Source organism: Lethenteron reissneri, chromosome 19 (genome assembly GCF_015708825.2).
Source record: "Lethenteron reissneri isolate LAM-NWPU_2019-01 chromosome 19, ASM1570882v1, whole genome shotgun sequence".
Taxonomy (NCBI): domain Eukaryota; kingdom Metazoa; phylum Chordata; class Hyperoartia; order Petromyzontiformes; family Petromyzontidae; genus Lethenteron; species Lethenteron reissneri.
Genome location: NC_083797.1, coordinates 11,628,767 through 11,651,535, shown reverse-complemented (window position 1 = coordinate 11,651,535; position 22,769 = coordinate 11,628,767). Strand labels below are relative to the sequence as shown.

Sequence of the window (22,769 nt, the reverse complement as noted above, 5' to 3'; positions counted from 1 at the left end):
TGTCTGTCTACCCGTGGTATCATCTCCTCCGGATTCAAGGCAGCTTTTGACGGGTTTAACGACATATATTTACGCAATCTAACCCAAAAAAAAACCACTCCATTGTGCAGGTATTGTAGATGGGCAACTGCAGAATCCAATCAGCCGCCACATTACGCAGTCTAGACAAGAAGACATTTTATTGAGCCTTCAACTCATTAACAGGTCATTTTCAAAACGCGGTCACTCCCACGTCTTCACAGCCAAAAACATTCAAAACGCCTTCAATCTCTCGAGCAATCAATGAGTTCAGAGGCGTCGGGCGACAGCAGCTGCTGCGTTTTTCTTTTCTTCCCCCGAGACCCGCGATACATTAATCAATCGTTTCATTTCGCTTATTCCAGCGACGGTCGGGCTGCAACAGCGTTTCGCGCAAAGTTGGGCCCTGGGTTCATTTTGTCGATGCCTGACTAGAGACAACAATTTAAGTCTGTTTGAGATCGAAAATGTAATTTCACAGCGATTTTTGAGCAAAATAAAGAAGGCTTCTCTGTACGTTTACGAGAGCTGACTTGAGATTGGTTTTATTTTTAAGGGGCCTATGCCAATGCTCGCAATATTATTTCTCGTAGTGGGGTTTTTGAAGGGTGCCCAATGCTGGTATGTAGAACTTCTTTCGCACCGTACGTAGTCAGCCGTCCTAATCGGAGGTGCGGAAGCTGATGGACAGTGGGGAAATGATGCTACCAATTACTGCAGTGGTTTAATATAGAGCATATGAGCGGTCACATGTGACTTAGAAAGTTCATATTTGGCACATATATAGTAAGTCGGGTCTATGCTTGACAACTACAATAATCGTAAACCTTTTTAATTCCAACATTGGGGGGGTGGGCAAACCTATTCCAGTTTTGATATTTATGACCTGAAATGCCCCGTTTTTGCATTGAGCAGTCTGAGAGGTGTGGTGCATTACTTAAAGCAAACGTTACATCGCCACACGCGCACACTGCACGGCAAGTGTGTCTCTCTTGCGAGCCGTAATCCTCCCTGGCTCTGCCACACTCGAAGCAGGATTCAAATCTCCCGTGAATGCCAGGATAATTATTTTTTTATACCTCCGTGGCGAAGCAAGACAAAGCAATGAATAAATACATATTTGAAGGTGGGGGGGGGTGTCAGCCGCTGTGTAATGGGTCAGCACACTGGGCGTGATGTCAGAGTAGACAGACCGTCGTCACGTTGTGATGTCACCGGTGATTGATTGGCCACACGGAGCTCATCATCAATAGCCACGTGTGCCTGGTGCCTTGCCTGGCCATGGGCCCTCTCTCGACCGTGCACAAGAACAACAAATCCTGGGGTAAACGGTGCTACTGACGAGAGTCACAGACGTAGTTCTCGACAGCTTTTATCATTTTCAATTTATGACATTTTATTGTATTATTTTAAATTTCGATTTAAAGCTTTCGTGACTGCAGGGATTCATCTTCTTGGTTATTTCGGTAAAGTCACGTAGAAGGGAAGTAATAAAATAATAAAAAATAAAACATAACAAAATAATTCTCACGACGTTTCGGCCACAACGCAAGCAGCCTTCCTTAGGTGAAGAACAGGTCTGTCGGAAAGACACGTCGTGACAATTATTTTATTATGTTTTATTATTATTTTATTATTTCCCTTCTACGTGACTTTACCGAAAGAACCAAGAAGATGTATTATTTTAATTGTATCTTATTATTTGTTACGAATTTAAACATTTAGATTTTTACGTGACTTTACCGAAAGAACCAAGAATATGAATACACCTACAGCACCTCATTACCGCTGCGGGATGGGTGGGGGGTGGCGTTGATTTGCGAAACGCCGGGCCACGTGGAGCCGTGCAGGACGGGGGCTCTGCACGACGTCCGCCGACGTGGAACAAACCTCGTGCCGAAGGGGCGACCCGTTCGTGCGACGGTAGCGAGAACACAAGAGCGCAGGTGCTGGCAAGGGTACAGCAGATGGGCATTACAAAAAAAACCCATACAAACAAGGATGATGAATTGCCATCGGTTAGCAATGTGAAGAACATATATCTATGCCTGGTTGTTCTCTGCAACGTGACAGTGGCCATGGCAGGCAGTTGTTGTTGTTGAGACGGTTTCTGATTATTATTTTTGTTGTTGTTTTATTTTAGTGAGTTGGTTAAATGTCCGAGTGGCTTGTGTATATGTACGCGATTTATATAAGAATATGAATATTATATAAATGTGTGTGTTAAGTAACTCGGGCGCGTTAGCATCGGGCGTGTTGGCTGTTTGCCATATCGAACAGTTCTCCCCATGTGAACAAGGGTGAAGTGTATATTTATATTGCGTTGTACGCTGACGAGCCGGCTTCTTGTATGAGAATAGGTTTTCCCCTTTTTTCTGGTCACGATATCGTTTTGTTGCTGAAAAAGGAGGTCCCACGATGCAGCGTCTTGTGATTCACGATCGAGGCTGTGATGACGGCAACAGCTCCAGAAGAGACATTCATTTCATCTCGCGACGTGAATACAATGGGCCCAGTCGAGGAAACTCCACATTCCGGTGGCGGGAGCCACGCTCTTGCTCGTACAAGCTCCCTAGACAGACCAGCCGTGGCTGTTAACTGCGCAGTTACATTCATAATTAACGTACCCGAAAACTGTCAATGTTGTGGATTCACTCTTCAACACACCGGTTCGGCTAAAGTAGTGAACTAATTTGTCTTTTGTCAACGTGACACTTTTTTGCTGATTGGCCGTGTCGGGCGGTGGAGGGTTACGACACATTTATAAATAACGCGATCTAACCCAAACACTTTATTGCGAATAATATTGGTCGCGAAAGCCTGCTACGTGTTAAACTGCGCAGTAATAGTGGAGCCGAAGCAGTGGGGACTTCACATCGATTCGCACACGCATTTCCCTTCACTAAATAAAGTCATGAAGTCGTGACCGTTAGAATTATGGAGGTCTGATCCATCTTGGGATTTTTTTTCTCGTTCTTTGTGCCAGCTCTTGGCATGGCCACTAAGTTAATTAAACGAAGTGTGGTTTTCTCTGCCACGCACACTGGTCTCTTGGCCAGTCTTCCACTGTTTACTCTGGCAGTGCCACTCGATAGCTTTTAGTTTCGGGGCCGCGTTTTAATGTATGCCTTATTATGGTGGAGTAAAACACCGCTAGATTTTTTTTTCTCCCAACGTTGACGTACGTTGAAGTCACCAGCCAATTTTCCGAGCCAGAGGAGGCAGTGTCCGCTCTAAAACCGCTTTCCTAAAAAGACGAGAGAGAGAGAGAGATCTGTTGCTGCGAAGGGTACGAGCGGGGGAAACTGGCAGGAGAAGTTTATTTTATTAAGTTTGGTTTCCTTTGTTTCAACCGTGGGAGAGTGCACGGCGGATGAGTTAAATATGCAATGGAGACCTGGGTCCATTTCTTACAGTCACGCATTATTAAGTTTTGTCGAGATTTTCATTGGGAGTCAATGGCATTGATGGCATCATCATTATCATCACCAACAGCACCTCCATCTATCCATCCATCCATCGATCCTGCTTATCAAGAGCTATTCAAGTATTGCCCAATCGCCATCTGATGAAGCAATCATTGTAGTTGCCGTCCCTGTCATTACTAACAACCAATCATGATTACCACCACAACCACCACAATACTCCAATCCATAAATTATCATCATCGTCAGCAGTCATCAATAATTTAATCACCATTCAACCATCCATTCAGTTATCATTGTCATCATAATCAACAACAATCGTAATCAACAGTTATCCTCAAATCACATTTCAATACGTGTAGTGCCTTTCGCATGTTGGACACGTACGGAGGTTATGAGCCTTTATGTGTATTGAAAGATGGAACTCCAACGTTGAGTTGCCACCTCGCGCTCAACTGTATCCACCGTCTGATGATTTTAACCGAGTGATGGCCTCCTCTGCAAATTCACTAATTCTGTCACAATGTGGGCAGCGTGCGAGCGTGAGCGGGGACCGATTGTGACCGCGTCTCGGCTTCACCCACGCACCGCGTCTCGGCTTCACCCACGCACCGCGTCTCGGCTTCACCCACGCACCGCGTGCGACAGCGCGGACGTCTGTGTGTCTCTTTCCGCCCACGCCACGCACGGTGGTGCACCCCAACAACGCCCCGTGCTCAATGGAGGGTTCTCATCTGGCTCCTACGATTCACGCAAATCCCCCCTCCCTCCCTTCCCTCCCTTCCTCCCCCCCTTCCTCCCTCACCCCCTCCCTTCCTCCCTCCCCCTCCCTCTATTTTTTACGATCAGTGGAAACAAGAAGATGCTCGGTGTATTCGGCACTTTGCTTCGTTCATCATTTCGTAATTTTATTTTTACATTTTTTAACTTAGCTTTATGTAAAACCCACACCTCTCGCTCACTCTCTCGCTCACTTTCTCGCTCACTCTCTCGCTCACTCTCTCGCTCGCTCTCTCTCTCGCTCTCTCTCGTTCTCCCTCTTAACCCCTTCGCGTTCCTCTCTTCCAGCTCACCTCTACTCCATTGCCCCTTCACTTCCTCTGCCCTCTCGTCGTCCCTCCGCTCCTTCCCGGTCACTCATTCCTCAGCCCTTGCACGCCCCTGCCATCCACGTGCTTGTTTTTTTTATTGTATTCCGTTGTATATTTTGTTGCAACTATTTTAATCGGCTTCAGCGAAAGGCGCTTTATAAATATTAAATAAGATAAGACAAAGGTGTCCAGGATTTTGCTAAGTTGATCACGCCGGCCACACTCCCCTCGGGGTCTCGACAACTCTAAACTGCAGCAGCAGGTCCGGTGCAATGGAGTTAACTTTTTATTTCACTCGTGTCCTGTTACGCTGATTTACTGCGGGAGGGCTTGGCAGGTGTAATGCCATCAGCGTTGCTCCAAATGTGGACTTGCGAACGCCTCCACCATCCACTCCAGTCGGCTTCCCGTAAGATTAACGATGCCTAATTGGGCAGGAACTTGTTACAAATGAATGCTCCTGGAGATTTACCGCGTAATTAGTGACTTGGGCTCGTTATTGCAGCGCAGCGAGCCGCGAGCTTCTCGTTGGTCTATGATTTATGAGCGCTGATGAAGTATTTGCCGTTGCTGTTTAACTTTGCGAAAGCCCCTGCCATTAATTATTTTTTTTTAGTTTCTCGTGCGTACCTTTTGACGAGTATAAATTATGAATCTCAGTATTGTAGTACATTATGAAGATTCCAATATGCGACGTGGGCTTGGATAATGACTGTGTTGATTAATGTACAAAAAACAACTTCCTTGTACTTTCACCCATTTTTTTTAGTTTGTAATAAAACCCATAAGCCGCAGATATTTCCCAGAACAGATTGATTTCTCGGTACAACCCGGGTGGTGTGATTTGCTGGTGAGAACTACGCGGCCTAATGCCTCTCAGATGCTATGTTGGAGTCCCAAGCCCTCTACTTCAAGGTATAGAGGTGCAGCCCTGAAAGTTCTTACTCATGCCACAGGTGGACTAATGACCTCCACGAGAAGAAGCTCTGGGAAGACATCTGTTCTCCTCGAGAGTACTTGATCCTTATGGCCGAGGCAATTAAATATTTTATTTCTGGGACACTATTTTTCCAGGGGTGTGCTTAACTCCGCGACTGGGGTACCAATCAATCCGAAATCAGTGGTGCCACTCCGCGATGTCGAAACGCAGCGAGGACGATTGCGCTGAAACCCTAAACGCTCGCACGCACCGTGGTGGTGCATCGTGTACAGCTCGTCGAGATGAGTCGATTGCCGCATCGCCGATCATCAACAGACTAAAAATTACTGCATCACGGACATTATGCGAGAGCCGGGGTACTATGGTCCACCCCAGGGTACCGCCACGAGGTTCATATGGCCTTCTCATCCACACTGATCAGATGTCTTGTCAAACTAAACGATGTATTTCATTTCGATTTAAAGCTTTCGTGACTGCAGGGATTCATCTTCTTGGTTATTTTGGTAAAGTCATGTAAAAGAGAAATAATAAAATAATACAAATAAAACATAATAAAATAATTCTCACGACGTTTCGGCCACAACGCAAGCAGTCGTCCTCAGGTCATTCAGACGCTGTCTCCCCGACAGACCTGTTCTTCACCTGAGGAGGGCTGCTTTGCATTGTGGTCGAAACGTCGTGAGATTAATTTTATTATGTTTTATTTTTATTATTTTATTATTTCTCTTCTACGTGACTTTACCGAAAGAACCAAGAAGATGTATTTCATTTTACCAGGTAATGCCTATTGACCTGTATAGCTCTTTTCAGAAGCGACCTGGCCACAAATGATAGTTCAACGGAAGTGGCTTATAATGTGGGAATTGATAGTAGCCAAATCTACTCTAAACGCGTGTTTCTTAATGTTGAGGGGGAAAACCCGGAGGACCCGGAGAAAAATCCACGCGACAACGGGGAGAGAGACGTGCAAACTCCAAATCAGGGTCAGGATGGAACCCACGATCTCCTGTATCTCAGGAGATGTCGTTAACATCTCGCAAACCGTGGCGCCCAGAGGTGGGAGCAACCACACTTTACCCCACCACACGTGACCTGCCGATTGTCTTCACTGGTGCACCCATCGACACTGCTGGGTGGACACAGGCGGGGTGGGCTGGAGGTTATTTAAGAAACGTTCAGCTTCCGCGACAAGAGATCGAACCTGGCGACCTCTGGTTTGCAAGTGCCGGTGTGCTGACCGTCACACAATGGAGAGGCATCCCTCCTGCGACTAATCCACGTTCCCTTACCATGGATCAATGCAAAAAAAAGGCATCAATAAAATGTGATTTTTTTTTATTGGTATGTCAGGCGGTCGGTCTCAGCTGTGAGGACTTAACCCGCAGACAGTCGGTAAGTAAATCGCTCCGCAATAATTCAGAGTGCAGTCTGTCGGCTGCACAGGATGGGCGATTCGAGAATGTCACTCAAGTACCTCGAAAATCACTTCCAACTCCTGTGCTGCGTTGTGGGGAGAGGGGGGGGACTGAAGTGAACGCTGTATTATTTGAGTGTCGATGCCAATAACACAATTGGATTATTATTCCTTCAAAGAAAAACAATGGAGTCAAATATAAAGCCACAGAAGTTAATTAGGAGGAGGAGGCTTTTGTAAAATCTCGGACAAATGCGCAATTACCGTGCGGGCCAATCCAAATTATAGTTTTTTATATCCTGGCACTCACGGTACCCCCTCATGCAGCCCAATTTGCAGATATTAAAGTCTCTATCCTACCCACTGTCGCGTACGCCACACGACATCATTAAATAATCATTATGTTTGGAATGAATTGAAAGTTCATTGTGGTTTAACATTGCAGTAATTGGTGTTGGGGGGGGGGGGAGTCTGCACACCACCTGCTGCGTTAGCTGAAGGATTAATTAAAGTCTTGTGGCGTGCGAGTGCGTTCTGTGGGAGCTCTGCTGATTCGGCGCTGCCCAACTGTTCTTCAAGTCCACGCTCAAGAACTGCCTCTTCTCCATTGCCTATGGCTGTTATCACAGTGGCGTGATGTTATTTTCTTCGCCTGGCACACAGAGGTTCGACCCAGACCCCAACGCCTGTATATTTGGAATTCTCCCTGTGGTCGCGTGTTTTTTTTTTATTCGGGCCCTCCGGCTTTTCCTTCCACATTTAGAAACATGCCTTTAGATTATTTGACTGCTGTAAATTCCCACATAAGCCACTTCGCTGAGCTATCATTTGTGGCCAGGTCGCTTCTGAAAAAAAAGCTAATAGCTCATTGAGATTTACCTGGTAGAATACAAAAATGTATTTTTTGTGTGACTTGATTGCACTCCTATCGTGTTTTTGTATTGTATGTTGTTGTAACTATTCTGACCCAGTCCTCCTGGACATTTGTCAAGGAGCTTCACAGCTCATCGGATTCCTCTAGTATAAAAGATATAGATATACAACCAATATGCCCGTTGTTTTTGTAGAGTGTCTTGAAATATGGTTACATCCAGACACTGTACTAATTCACATTGTATTGTCTGCCATGTTTGTATCTATTGATTGCTGTGTAGACTGCTTAGTGTATTTATTATCATTATAGTTTACATTTAAATACCTAACTCTGTCAGTTGCTTGCTTCCAGGATAAGTGGCAATGCAAGGCAAGGACTGTCGACATGTTCACCCAATTCATTGACCTTAGAAGTTACATAACTCAAATTCACATTTCTCAATGCAGAGACAGTTATTCTAAAAACACGTGTGCATTGCCTGCGGTAGAGTCTGTTGAAACTGGAGGCCGAAGCCATATCCGTGGTTTGACAATGATAAAAGGTGTCCTTTTAGTCCATGAGCCAGAGTCGAAATCGAATTATTTTATACGGAAAATTTAAGTGAATTCCTTGATAAACCCCACTTATTGCGCACGGCTATCACATAATTCACTGCTCTTGACCCAAGTGTAGAGAAATTGAAGCTGCCAAAGGCCACCTCACACGTGGTGCCGACGAGTGAGACAATCGGGCCTGGGCTCATCTTTAGACTACTATTATTCTAATTCCCATGAGATGTTCTGCTAAAGTAATTGGTCTCAGGCGCTTGCTCAGCACCGTGGCAAAAATGTAGCGGGCCTGCAGTGGCTGCATGTACACGGAATGCACAAATTAAAAAAAAAAACATCGATTTCTTGCGCGTGCAGTTGGATGCATGTATTACGATCTCCGGGATGCATTTTAATTGATCATTCGTCAACCACTTGGAATTCCGCCAAGCCTCTCCACAGAGGCTATTGAATGGCTTACTAACCTCGATATGCGCACAAAACATTGCTAAGTCCACCTTGCCGTACGAATTGTCACACAGGTGAGCCGATTTCCACCACAGGAACGTTGGAATTCCACCACGTGCTCAGCACTGGCTGTCGAAGTGAGCACAGTGCCAGTGCTGAGCATCGGCTCACGATAACCCTGAACATTTCTTGAGATAAACATTGCGGTGTAGACCACACGATTTGAAAGTGGCCCGCGGTGAGTGCGCCGCTCGGTTTTGCGGAACGTATTCCAAACCTTTGAAGGCTTCAGATGCCCCCTTTAATGTTGACGTCTGCCGTGACTCCTCGCTAATTGCCCGCACCTGCGTCCTGCCACAGGGCGCCTTGCGCACAACGCGGGTGTTTGGCGATTGCTTACTGATCGCTTACTGATCGCTTGCTGGTCCGAGTTCAGTTGACCCCGTCAGCCCAACTAGTGCCTCCGTCGACTTTAAGCGCAGCGATTTATTAAAAATAAAATTCCAACTCCTCTCGACTCCTTCCACGCGGGAAATTTCAAAACGCTAACCGTGAGCAGCTCTTTGCTTCTCTCGGTAAAGTCGCGGAGAAAGAAAATACATTCAATCATCGAATACGACGTTTCGATTGCAACACACAGAGACTGTGTGTCTGTGTTGTCTCTTTCTTTCTGCTTGTGTGTCTGTCTGTGTGTCTCCGTGTCTGTGTTTTCTCTCTCTCTCAAATTTAGTTCTACCTGATGACGACTGCTTGTGTTGCAATCGAAACGTCGTATTCTATTATTCAATTTATTTTCTTTCTACGTGACTTTACCGAAAGAACCAAAGACTAATTCCTGCAGTCACGAAAGCTTCAAATCATGTTTGAACAGTGAGCAGCTTGAAAATGAACGAACAGCCTGGTTATTTGAGAATCACCTTCCTTGGTGAACAAGCAGCTCTGTCATCGTGAGGGATAAACTCTTAAGATTGTCTCTGATTGAAACGATACTGGACAGCCGTGCGAGGTGGTTTCACGTTCTAGAGCGGTGTTTGTTTGAAATGATGTCCGATGCTTCGCTCCGTGTACTGGGAAAAAAATGTCCCGGGGAGGTGATGCTTTAAGGACAAATCCCGACGTAAATCAGCAAATATGTAATGTTGTACAGACGGACTCTTCAACGTCTTTTGTAGCACACACTTTTATTCGTCTTATGAACACAGTCCCTATGCACTGAGGGGTATACGGTCCCCTCACCCGTTACACTCAGAACGTACAAGCCTCCGCACCCTACAGGCTACTTAATATCCCGCTCTTTCAATGTCCTCTGACTGGACCTAGGGAGATGTCTCCCCGACCACTGGTTACTCTGAACCCTAGCCCTTATAAGGGCTGGAGGGCTTGGTCCAGGGTCCTAGGCTTCTTCCGCCGTCTTGGGTCTTCGTGTAGTCGAACTCCCCGAGAGCTCTGAGCGCTCTGGCTTTATACTTGTTCGTGGCCGGGTTGTCCAATCCCCGGCCACCTTGTGGAACCCTGTGATTGGTCGTTCCCAATCTGCTTTAGAATCCCAATTCACCCTATCTGACCCTGACCGTTAGGTCGCGCGGGAAAACCTTGTTTACGGTCAGCTCTCACAACTTGTGAGACCCTGACCGTTAGTTTGAGCGGGAAAACCTTGTCAACGATTAGCTCTCCCAGTTTGTGAACATCGAGTGGGTAACTCTACTACAAATACAACGTTGGCCGGCCTGCCATACGTTCGAGAGCTGAGCCAATCGGCTTCAAGAGCTGTCAATAGCAGCAGCAGCAGGCAACACTTCACGATCGAGGGAGAGAGCAAGGCGCTTGCTTGGTTCAGTTGCTGGAGCGAAACGTCGGATATGGTGTCGAACAACCAAAAGCAACCACACACCCTCGAGAGAGAGAGAGCTACGCAACAGCGCAACCATGAAAACCTACGCAATGGTGTTGTAATCCACATTCTCTACACGAGCACCCAGCCAACGCAGCAGCAGCAGCAGCGGAATACTCTGTGTATTGTACACATTACCAGGAAATTCCAGCAGATTTCACCGAGATGGTAGTGCTCTTGCCATCCACTGTCATCGTCCTCTTCACCGCAGCCATGCTGGATGAAGGCCTCCACCACGTGCCCATTGACAACCCTCGCGGACTTTTGATGTCACAATCCATCCCGCTTGTGCACAGGAGCTGATCCCATCACTCCATCTCCGTGGTGGTGGTGGTGGTCGCCTTTCGGCCACGCTTTCCTCTCTTCGGTTCACATGCCATTACCAGGCTGGTACCACCACCCACCATTCATTCCAGTGATTGGTCCTGCCCAAGTAAAACTAAAGACTCATTTTTTGTTTTATATTACTAGGTAAGGTCCAGTGAACGATATAGCTCTTCAGAAACGACCTGGTCACACGTTATAGCTCGACAAAGTGGCTTATTGTGTGGATATTTATTGCAGCCAGAATACTAACTTGATTTGAAGCTTTCGTGACTGCAGTCAATCCATGCTCTTTGGTTCTTTCGGTAAAGTCACGTAGGTAGAAAAATAAAATAATATATCACGACGTTTCGATCGCGACACAAGTGGTCGTCCTCAGGCGGACAAAATAATCCAGCAGTTGAACTGCTGAACCAGGGAGAAACACAGTGGAGTTTATTTCTGGTTTATTCCACTGCTGAACCAGGGAGAAACACAGTGGAGTTTCTTCCTGGTTTATTCCTGGTTCAGCAGTTCAACTGCTGGACTATTTTGTCCGCCGGAGGACGACCGCTTGTGCTGCGATCGAAACGTCGTGATATGTTATTTTTTATTTTATTTTTCTACCTACGTGACTTTACCGAAAGAACCAAAGAGTATAGCCAAAATACTCTTAAACGCATTTTTATTCCAAATTTTGAGCGGAAAAAACTAGCAGGGCCTAGAGAAAAATCCACGCGACCACGAAGAGAAAGACATGAAAATTCGAAATATACAGGCATCAGGGTCAGGATCAAACTTACGACCTCCTGCATACCAGGCGCCCCTGTTTGTCTGCTTACAAGTCTGCTTACACTCTTTCGCAGTCAATACGAGATCTCTTTCATTTCCACGCGTTCCCTAATCCATGTCTTTCTCATTCCATCTCTCAGTGTTATCCCAAGACTCCATCTCCCCATGGTTATTTGTGAAATTTTTCAGCTTTTGTTCTATTTTCGTTGTCGATGTCCACATTTGTGATCCACATGCGAGAGCTGTGATATGCACTCCTACTCACCCACTAACCCTCTTACTTCACCATTTGAAATAGAGTATGTACGTTCCAATTGTGCACATTATTTCAGTATTTTTCCAATCGTTGTCCACCAACAATAACATTATTTTCTCGAGCAAACGCCGCACGTTTCGCCAGCACGTCCCAAATAACATTGACCAAGCCCACCGAAGATAATTGTGTGCGGACAGGACTTTTAACATGAAAACATTTTCAAGAACAGCCCCTTCCAGAGTGCTCGACTCGAAGATCGGGAAGAACAAAGCAACGTGATTGACGTCACTCTGCTACACCAGCTCCCTTGCTTCATTGTGGCGCATTCCGTACGAATGTAACCGTCTTCCGCACCATTGGAACCTCCTTTGCCAGTAGCAAAATTAGATAATTGATTTTTTTTTACCCTTTTATCTGGCAACAAAACTGACACCTTTTTTTTACAAGGAGTCATGTTTGCATTGACAGCAATACCTGCGGTCGGAATGCAAACAAAAAACACAACTCTGATAATGTATGCACTGTCCTTGAAATTGATTGGCCCACACCCGAGACAACTTTTCTTAGAGCCCAGTCTCACCCTGGTGTTGGACCAGGTGACGCCAAAAGGCGTACAACTCCGCACTCTCCTTTGCCAATGACTTCAGTGCGCAAGGACTGCCGGTCCGCTGCCTATTGCGGTACACTCTCGGTGCCCTCGCTGAGTGTGAAATGTGTCAACTCCATTTGTCCACCCGCAGAGGCAGCACTTCAAATTAATTTGCAAGGGTCAAGGTTCAAATTGGCCAAATTTTGAACGTTACACTGAAAAAATACCCACACGTCCAGCACCAATGCCCATGTCTGGAGTTTTTGGGCAAAATTGACAGCAATGTTTTAATGTACAATCTGTTGTTAATACGCGCTTGGATGAAAGCCTCCCCATGCCATGTGAGTCATGGGGATTGTTTTGCCATGCTTTCAGTGCCGGATGAAGCTCGTGCGGGGCATGTAGCATATGGTATAAAGGGGCCCTAAATAAAATTAAAAAAACACGTAAATATTAAAACATCAATTTTTAACTTGCATAGTAAAGTAATTGTAGTTTTTTCATTCGCTATACAACCAGATAATACGACAAATCTCTAACCTTAAACACCCAGTCGTTCATAAAAGTTGAAGGCAGTGTAGCACTATAGTAATAGAGCAAGTGCAGAACCACTGAACCGTAATTGATAGCTTGAAACCATTTAGCGCGGGGCCCTTGAAAGTGCGGGACCCGTAGCTACTACATATGTAGCTACTTTTGCTACCAGGATAATCCGGCACTGCATACTTCACCATGCCGGTCGGTGCTTCTTGGTGGAGGTGGGGAGCCCAGGTCCTGGGTGAGACGTCACTCTTCACTGATGTCAGCTGTGGACCGGACTCTAGCCGTGGTTGGGAATCGTGCGCAGGCGCTCTGGGGTTCATCGCAAACCAGTGCACCAACACTTTTCTTAGGAAACAAAATAATAACAAAGAGGTGTTTTGTTTTTTACATTTGCGACATTAATGTTACGTTGCGTGCCAGCGCCATTTTGCGTGCGTGCACGTGGATGCAATCTCTCGCGTCCCCAAATTGGAAAGGAGACCCTATGCTTGTCGACGGGAACACTTTCTTACTTCGATTCGCGATGGAGAGAGGTCCTGGCAAGCTGGAATGTCAGCAGAAGAAAACCTGGCGTTAGTAATTGAATGAATAATCCACACCTGGCAATGCCCAAGATTGAGAAGAATATCGGGTTGGTAAGCAACAAGGCTGCCACGTGCACTGTGTTCGGTGCAGAATACATGGCGGCCAATGGCAGACTTGGCACCGAATGCGACGATCATTGAACAAAGCGCACGGCTTGCACCAGCTTGCGCAATGTTTGAATGTGCGAAACGGTTTCGGAAAAATAAAGGGGTCGACTTTTTTTGAATTGCTATTTTAAGTTGAAAAAAATATATAATCTTCACAAATTATTTTGGCTGCATTTCAATTTGACTGGGGGAAAGGCGTTACTGCAGTGTAAAACCATAACCAATTTTCACTGCTAATGCGGTTTTTATTCTTCACGTGATACCACACTTGCCTGACATAGTTTACTCCTCTTGAACTTTAAGTTTTTCATGCGTCATATATTTATTTGGCGCGTCCGCACTCTAATCTCCCTTGCCATAGCGATGGATGTCGGATCACCGGGCCACCGGTCGATGTTAAACATAGGAATTACGTTTGTTAAACCCGGAGATTTATTTCCATAATTGCCTCTCAATTGACTCCTAACGCACCATTGTAATACATCAAACAGCTCGCATTTACAATACCCAGGTATCCTCTGATGTAAAACAAATTATATACTGCATCTCAGTGGTCAATAAAACTCGTTTACATGAGGCAGTTTCTTAATGATTAATGAAAACAACAATTACCAAACTCCGGTAGTCGGGGATGGCGTCAAAAGTACCCACGATTCCAGTACCATGTATGCAAACCTGGCAATAGCATGGGGGTTGCACGTGACCTGCAGCAGTGAAGTTATAAGAATGGCGTAAGTATAAATGTGTCGGAACCCTCCACCACCCGACACTGACAATCAGTAAACAAATCGCCAAATATTTACAAGATTGTAAATGTCGTGGATTCACTCTCCAACACACCGGTGGGCTGAAGTAGCAACTCTTTGGCGTTTTGTTTACGTGACAAATGCTCTTTTGATTTGGCTGTGTCGGGTGGTGGAGGGTTTAGACGCATTTATACTTACGCGATCTAACCCAAGAACCTTTATCATGAATAATATGGTTCGCGAAAGCCTCCGTGTTAAACTCATACGAATGGAATTACGCACCGGAGCAATCAAATGCGTGCAATAAAATAACAGCCAAACAAACGAGGATCTGTTTCACCACGTAGACTATAGACGTAATAGAACAACGTTTTAGTGGCCTTTGTGGATCACCATTTCCCAGCGGCATTTGTCGAAGCAACAAACTCGGATCGAACGTTTGCATGTAATGACGTCATGATTTGCCTGCTCAAACAAATGCTGCCGGGAAACATTGCTGCAGGAGGCTGATGCTGCTTAATTAAACGATCCTTTTTAAGTGGAGAAATCAATTCTAGATTTGAAGCTTTCGTGACTGCAAGGATTCATACTCTTAGTTCTTTCGGTAAAGTCACGTAGGTAAAAAATGAAATTAAAATAAAGAAAAAATAAAATAAAAATCACGACGTTTCGGAGGCAACACAAGTCTCCGTCATCAGGTGGGACCGTCACAGCCAGATTTGATGCAGCAAACGTCGTGATTTTTTTTTTTTTTATCTATGTGACTTTACCGAAAAAACTAAGAGTATGGAGAAATAAACTCTTTGATGCACGTTTTATAATAAGTATCGGTTCTTGAGCCCGATTTCCGTGGTTAATTTTCACCGCAATTGTGCCACTTCTTTGCGTCGCGGGGCTCCACCCGTTCTGCAATCGACACAGAAACTTCCCTCGTGAATAGGGGGGTGGGGAAATCTTCATTTTTGTTTTATTTTCGTAAAAATGTAACAGAAAACACAAATCTGTCAATGTTCTGGATCATACGCTATGTGATTCAGGCCCCTTGTTTCTGATCCCAGCCGCAATGTCTCCGCACACCGATCCGTGTGTGTCTGCAAAGGCAGCTCATTCCGCGAGCTGGAATAGCGGTGAATTTTCTCAACGCTCGTCTCTAGACGTACATTTATCATTTGAGATTTAAAGGCCAGAGCCGTAGTTGTGAGAGTGTAGCAACATCTGTTGTTGGTATTGTTGTTTTTTACTTGCAATTTGTACTGTGGACAATTTTCAACGTTGCCAATTGACCTTCTGACAGCGACGCACAATGATGTAATTTTGCTAGCGATGCGAAAACGACATTAACATCCACCTCGCGGCTGGCTGATGGGTATACTCAGATAATAAAATGACAGTAATTTATTGTATTTATCCAGGTAAGTCCCACTGAGGCTCAAGGCTCCTGGTTTATTCAGAGGATCTTGCTTGGGATCTGACAATCGATCTAGAAGAATGGAAGAAGCAATGACAATATGTGATGACAACAGAGGCAATGACCATCATGACCTCTTGACCTCAACCTGCTTGACATGTTTGTCCAATGCCGTATTGATTATGTTTTGCTTTTAAAATTAAACCCGAAGCAAACTGATTCAGTGATGCATGCCGACTATGAAGCTGTTGAGAAGCTAGAGATGGCAATTATGGGCTGAAATGGCCATGATGGCCATAAATATCGTGGAAAAAAATCTCCATTACGAGCTCTCTTGCAAACCACTGTTTTTAAAAGCTACTCAGTAGGTCCGCTCTATTATTAAGAACCAATGGGTTTTTTTTATTTAAACTGCAAACAATTATGGCAGTGTTAGCAACAGCAATTGCGATCACATTCGCTGCTCTGCAGGTGCTGGGGTGGTAAGGGAGAGTGGTGGGCCGGCAAAGTGGATTTGCAGAATTTCAATTCTGGCTTCAGCCCAGGGGATGGGTTTAATTAGCGGGGGTGAATCAGTATGCTGCTACGTTCACTCGCAGAGGTTGATGCGCTGTACCTGGCAGCAGCAAGACACGGACGAGCATTTTCAACTGAGAGCCGCTGCTGATTTTAAAAGGGGCGCCGCGGTGGTGAAATGTTAACTAGCTCGCCTGGTTTACAGGAGGTAGTGGGTTCGATGCTGACCCTCACGCCTATATGTTTGCACGTTTATCCCCGTTGTCGTGTGCATTTTTCTTTGGGTCCTCTGGTTTCCCCCTCCACAATTAGTAAACGTGTTTAAAGTATTTGGCTGCTTGTACATTTCCACGCGATAAGCCACTGTGTTAAGCTCTCATTTGTGGCCAGGTCGCTTCTGAAATAGAGCTACATAGCTCAGTAGGCCTTAGCTAGTGAAAAATAAAAAAATATAAAAAAAAACACTTAAAAAATGTAAGAGATTGGCGAGCACGAGGGGGGAATTAGAAGACGTCGGAGCACCGAGCCGGCCGGCACCCCTCGGATACCGGGTTCAACTCCAGGCGACGATCCCACGAATAAACCCGCCTGTCACATGGGCATTGATGGTCGCGGCCAGGCCATCAATAAATCCCTGGGGCGGGGAGGAATATGACGGTGCATCAAATTCGTTCGGTCACTTAAATTGACAAATTGCAGCTTTGAGGGTTGAGAACGATGACAATATGAATTGACTGCCACGAGGTGAACCGTTCATTACAAATCATAAAGGAGGACTGTGTTTGAATAAAGAGAGGGATATTGAATTGACTTCCGAAGTTGCTCAGTAGTACAGTATTATATTCCAGGGCCATTCCAAAAGCTAATGTGAAGCTCTGGTGAATGTGTGATTCGGGAAGGATATTTCTATACCTCATGACGATCTTGAAGAGTCAAGGCAGTAACCGCTAGACGCATAGCCGCCGCGCCACCACTCCGTTCCATGTAATGATGTGGAGCGTATATGTTAAGGGGGGTTGTAATGAAGCATCGATTCATCAATTTATTGAAAATTTATTATTTCGCTCGCGATATTTACATGGGCTGCCATGGTGGCGAGATGTTAACCGCCTCGCCTGCCATACAGAAAGGCGGTGAGTTCAATCCCGGCCCTGGCACATGCTGTATATTTGTAGTTTTCATGCTCTCTCCGTGGGCGTGTGGATTTTTCTGCAGGTCCTCCTGTTTTTTCTTTTAAAAAATATTTTGAAACGTGCTTTTATAGTGTTTTGGTTGCTATAAATGTCCACGTGGTGAGCCACTTTGTTGCGCTACCATTTGTGGCCAGGTCACTTCTGAAAAAGAGCTCTAAAGCTCTGTGGACCGTACCTGGTAAAATAAAAGGTCGAGTTTAATACGTAAATCAACAACCGTGATTTTAATTCAAGCAATAATGTTTCGCAAGTCCCTGAGCGCCATCGTTCGTTTTACACTAAAAACTATTTTTTTTATTTTACCAGGTAAGGCCCACTGAGCTATGTAAAACTTTTTCAGAAGACACCTTGCCGCAAACAATAGCTCAACGAAGCGGCTTGTCACGTGGAAATGTTTCGCAGCCAAATACTCGAAACGCGTGCTGTTCCTAAACGCGGAGGGGGAAAGCCGGAGGACCCAGAGAAAAATCCACGCGACCACGGGGAGAGAGAGAGAGAAAAAGAGACACGCAAACTCCAGATATACAGCATGTGTCATGGGTCGGGATCAAACCCACGAATTCCTGCACACCAGGCGAGGTAGTTAACATCTCGCCACTGCTGCGCCCAGATTTCCCCGACGCCTCAACTGACGGCGCGCCCCGGTGACTGGAACGAGAGAGAGTGATAGAGGCCTTGGCCGTGCCACGCTCTCGGCTGATGACGCGGGCTGACGCGCTTGTAAACGCGGCCCACGCGTGGGGGGAGGGGGGGCTAGCACCGCACCGAGACTCACGACCGAAGGAGGGGGGGTTCATCATCTCTTGACGCGTGAGTTGTATATTGCACGGAAGATTATGGTGGCCATGGCTACAAGTTGCCCCCCCCCCCCTCGTTGACAAACACCATGATACATGGTTTTTAGCAACAGTGTAAAAAGAACAAAAGCATTTAAACGCGGTTTAAATGTATCATGAAAATGCTTTCATTTACGTGCCACGTTTTATATCAATGTAAGGGCAGTGACGTCATATCGCAAACAGGTGCTACTATGAAGACGAAGTGCGCCCCGACAGCGTTAAACGTTCGAGCCCGTGAGCGTAGCGACGATGTGATTAGACGAGAGGAGCTTGCGATATATACTAGCCTCGGTGCGACTGTGCGAGACTAATAAAACACATTCCTGCGGAGGGAGCTGGTAGTAACGTTGGGTTGCTCGGTCAATGGCCAGGGTCAACGGCGGCGTGGTGTATTCCGCAAATATGGCCGACTGTGAGGGCGGGCACAAGCCGGCGTGAATAGGTTAAACGTTGAGTTTTATAAGGGCACCACGGGGTGACCAGCTCCTCCCCACCCAGCCCCACCCCTCCCACCCCCCACCCAGCCCCTCCCCACCCAGCCCCTCCCCACCCTCCCCTCCCCACCCAGCCCCACCCTCCCCACCCTCCCCTCCCCACCCAGCCCCTCCCCTCCCTCTACACCCAGCCCCTCCCTGCACGACGGACGGACGGACACAATAATCCCCTGTGGGCTGGTGTAACCAGGAGGTTCCTACCAGTAAAATTGGGGCTCCAACATGATCGATTGCTGCAACTCCCTGAGCTGATCGTGATTAACGTAACTGGTGTCAACAGCTGGACCCTGCGTCGAACCGGCATAAGAGGATGACGTAGATCGTGCTGCGAGCAGGCATCTTCTTAGCACGCGTGTCATTTCACATCAGCAGTCGTCATGTGCTGCTGCTGCAGCTGCCGCTCCATGGAAGCGAATCATAATGTTCTATTCATCGCGGAGCATCGGATCGTTCCGTTCATTGATAGCCATTTCACAATCTTAAGCCGTGTTCCGAAAGTCAAGACTTCATTTTCCACGTCCTCTTAGGCCTTCGGGGTTTAGCACACACGGAATAATGTCACAGCTTAGCAGTGTGCATTAGGACGCTGTCTTTCCGACAGCTCGTTTCTTGACCTGAGGACGGCTGCTTGTGTTGTGGCCGAAACGTCGTGAAAATTGTATTATGTTATATTTTTATTCTTTTATTATCTCCCTTCTACGTGACTTTACCGAAAGAACCAAGAATATGAATCCCTGCAGTCGCGAAAGCTTTAAATCCAAATGTCACATCTGTGTTACATTTGACATTTATCCCGTCCCTGCCAAGTCGTCATTGAGCTTTGGGTGTTTTACTCGGATGGTATCATGTGTTTTTATTATTTCGACTGCTTTTATTATTTTTTTCTTAATTGCTGCTACATTGTTACATGCAAGTGATTGCATTGTGAAGGTTATCATCCTTGAGGGCGTTGCTCAATGTAGGCACATGCTGCATTGTTTTACAGCACGTTTCTATCCGGCACCAGTTAATGGGTGACTCTTATTTGTCATCAGACATAATGGATTCACACGTACCCACGCAGCCACTCGAGGCCGCTACATTCAATGAAAAATACAAAACACACAATATACGTTCTTAAAATCAAATCGCGATATTGAATTGTAACAATTCACGAAATTGCTGTGGGAGGAAGGGAGTTGGTGACTCATTCGGCAACCGCTCGCATTGATTCTCATGGGTGCTTTCTGCCTGGTTATAAACTAAATGCCGGATTGATTCATGATGAAGAATATGCGCCCCCTGTGGAGTGACATTCTCGGCGATTGTCGATATTATCATATGAGCGTTTGCCATGTATTTTGCATGCAGCAATAGCTTCACACTTGACTTACCTCTACAGATATAGACTGCGCATTTATAATATTTGTACCACTTATTTTACTTTGATGATACCCAGGTGTGTGAAACATTGTTCATATAAAAATATGCGTGTTTACCGAGCAAAGCCTCACGGAGTCTCAAGGCTATATCTTCACGAGGGGTTATCTTTTTCAATTTTTGGCCAATTCCACGGATATGCATTTTGGCTTGTGAGAGCGATCGGTTATACAACGATTAAAACATCCACGCCATCCATTCGCTCTGCCTGCCTTCATGAGGCTTTCTAAGTTGGGTCATCCAGGTGACAGAGGAGGGTGTATGGATTTAAGGTTATTCGGCCTGTCACAGCCAAACCTGGGGTTCACTGAGTTAGGGTTGCCACCTGTCCTGGGGTTTCCCAGGACCTCCTCTTGTTTCGGTCGCTGTCCTTGGACATCTGTGTGTCCATGGCCGAGATAAGAAACATCCCGGGTTTCTGTAAGCGCGTTTGTAATTCTCCCCGCTTTCGGTGACATGAGGCATTCCTCTTCCCGTGATATATTGTTCGTGCTGTGCCTCACGAGGTAGCAAGCTCACCCAGAGTGGTGATAGGATCTGTGAGCTAAGGAAGGATGCTGAATCTAAGTCGTGCTCCAGGGTGTGTGTGTGTCACATTGGTGCGGGTGCTAAATTACATTTTGACTTGAAACTTTCGTGACCGCAGGAATTCATATTCTTGGTTCATTCGGTAAAGTTACGTCGATAGAAATTTAAAATTAAATTAAATTAAAATTACAAATAAATTAAAATTTTAAATAAAAGCAAAAAGCCACGACGTTTCGATCGCAACACAAGCGGTCTTCATCAGGCGATCGAAACGTCGTGGTTTTTGCTTTAATTTTGATTTTAATTTTATTAATTTTATTTTATTTTCTACCTACGTGACTTTACCAAAAGAACCGAGCATCGAGGGTGCTTTACAACTTGAAATTATAATTCCTAACCTGCAATCACAACGACTACTGCCAGCAGCAGCAACAAACAACGACGACAAAAATTCCGCCCGTGAAATCAGCCACCTGCCCCGAACCCAAATGTCATCGTTCCCATGTTTTGTCAATTTTCTCACCGCGCTGCTCACTCCAACGACCCCCGGCGTCCACCGCCATTTCACTGCCCCGCGGTTAGATTGACGGCATGGGAATTAACGCAAACAAAATGTGCTCCATCCAATCCTTTGTATTCTGAAAAGATGGCGCGCGCGATGTCGGTCTGTGTGTTTTGTTGTTGTTGTATCGAAGCGTTAATGACGTGCGCGTGTCTTCTCCTCGCGCTCTCGTCGTCGCTACCCCCCCCCCCCCCCGTGATTGAACACTCGGAATATATGTTGCAGGTGCAGGCCCTTATGCGGGACGTGCGTGCCATTGTTGTTGTTGTTGGCCTTGAAAAAAATCGTGCAGAAATGGAAAACGAGTCAAACTCCCATTGACACGGAGGCACCTGGCTCTTTCTCTCTCTCAATAGGTCGTCAGGCCCAACCGCCCATGCTAATTTGTTTTTTTCCATTTGTCCTTATGCCGCTGCAGCTTGGTTCACGCAGCAGTAAGACTTACCATCTAAAGAGATATGTCACATTTCATCCGCGCATTTAAATTGTGCATTGAAATATACTGTATATATATACACACGCACACTGTAGTTAGCAACTGGGGGTGATGGGTAGAGCATTGGTGCTGTGGTTAGTGCATCGCACTATGAACCACGCTACTTGCGTCACTCCTGGCTGCAGTGAACACAAGTGGCGAGTGATATTTGACCCGGTCCCGGATGACACCCATTCGCCAACCCGCACTGACCAATGTACTGAAGGTACGTGCGGTCAAAACTCCCGTATTCGAGGCCTTCATCCAACAGTGGGTATATAAATGGGTTTAAGCGTGACTTCTCAGTGAAATTGGCGTGTCCGCGTAATCGAATGAGAATTTCAGTAGTTTTCATGTTCGTTGACAAATTCTGGCCAATGTTTGAAAGTCCACATTCCCGTGGTGAGGGCCTGAATATTCATGTGGAAACCACTGTTCAGGTATCACAATGTTGTACTCTTTTGAATCTCTGATGATGAGTTATGGGCTGTGTGACCAGGCATTGAACTCGTATCCATCCGATTGTGAGTTATAGACTCTGAAAGGGCAACACGTGGCCAGGTGTTCTATTGTGCTGTTTGTAGCCAGAAGAGGGCAGGTACAGCATTGGATTCTGCAATCTATCTTTGCAGAGCTTGAAATGTTATCGCATCGTGTATTTGGGTTTCATCTGATGCTCCATTGTCCTCCGTACTCGGACCCCGATTTTGTCAATATTTACCTAACACCTCTGGGTTCATTGCTTAAGCACCTTGGACTGATGTAA

General features: G+C 46.0%; 1 protein-coding gene across 1 annotated transcript in view; it reads right to left on the bottom strand.

Annotated features, from left to right (window-relative positions):
• LOC133344260 (potassium voltage-gated channel subfamily KQT member 5-like) overlaps positions 1 to 22,769 on the bottom strand; it is a 479,339-nt gene that overhangs the window by 320,365 nt on the left and 136,205 nt on the right. The gene's annotated exons all lie outside the window — the stretch shown is intronic.